Source organism: Nycticebus coucang, chromosome 2 (genome assembly GCF_027406575.1).
Source record: "Nycticebus coucang isolate mNycCou1 chromosome 2, mNycCou1.pri, whole genome shotgun sequence".
Taxonomy (NCBI): domain Eukaryota; kingdom Metazoa; phylum Chordata; class Mammalia; order Primates; family Lorisidae; genus Nycticebus; species Nycticebus coucang.
The window spans coordinates 155,957,294-155,958,626 of NC_069781.1; positions in this window are offsets into that span (position 1 = coordinate 155,957,294).

The window sequence follows — 1,333 nt, forward strand, 5'->3', positions numbered from 1 at the left end:
GGCCGGAACCCGGGCCCCGCCTCCGCCGCGAGACCCGCCCCTTTAACCATTTGCTCGCCCTCGGCGGGTGCAGCAGCCACCAGCTCGTCCGCAGCCGTGTCCACCACTTCCACGGGCCAGAAAACTGAAACCCGGGTCAGCGAGATGGCTCTGTCAGAACCTGCCTCGACAGCCGCGAGTGTCCGCTCCGGGGAAATCCTTCTGCTGAGAATTTCTCGCGCGCGCCCTCCGCGTGGTCCTGGCTGGTAGCTCTTGTGCCTCGGTATAGCTGGCGGTGGCTCGCCGAATCACGCTCTCCCAGATTTTTCTGAGGAGCTAAGTTCCCTTGGCCGAGCCCCTGGGCCTCTCCAGACGTCTCTACGTAAACCAGGATCAGCACCCCTGTGCCGCAACTCCTAAAAACTCCCGGGAGACCCAGCACCAGGGAGGGGAGGATCTGCGTAAACTCTGGGCGCGCCGGAGAAGGGAAGGGGCTTTTGTGACTATGGATGCAGATTTCACTTTTGAACCTACTGTACGTAACTTAGAAGATAGCTGAGCTTCAGTTTCCTCGTCTACAGTGTATAGATAGGAAGGGACCTCATCTGACAGAGTTTTTGTGGAGAATAAATTAAATATTTCCTGGAAAGCTGCTGGCACCCAGGGAGGGAGGGGTCACTCAGAAGGTGGGAGGTGGTGCCAAAGTTACAATTTCATTGCTCCACGTGCACGCTAAAGCTCTTCTGCGCGCGCACAACCCCCTTGGGCCATAGAGGTTTGCACAGATAGTTCATTAATTTATTCATCAACCAACGTTTGCTAAGTACCTACTGTATGTCAGGCCCTGGGCCTGCAGCAGGACACACACCAGACAAGGGTTTCTTAAATGCCACTCTCTTTTTGTTTGTTTGTTTTTTGGGTGTTTTTTTTTTTGCAGTTTTTGGCTGGGGCTGGGTTTGAACCCTGCACCTCCTGACCGGCGCCCTACTCCTTTGAGCCACAGGCACTTCCCTTTTTTTTTTTTTTTTTCTAATTTTAAGATTGTTCTTTTTTTTTTTTTTTTATTGTTGGGGATTCATTGAGGGTACAATAAGCCAGGTTACACTGATTGTAATTGTTAGGTAAAGTCCCTCTTGCAATCATGTGGCACTTTCCTTTTGTTTGTTGTTTTTAACTGGTGTGTTATAATTCTGTCAATACATACCTATTTATGGGGTACAGTGTGATGTTTTGCACATGTGTACAATGTGTAATAATCAAGATATTTAACACATCCATCACCTCATACATTTATCATTTCTTTGTGGTGAAAACATTCAAAAGTCTCTCTTCCAGCTCCTGTATTTTGAAGCGT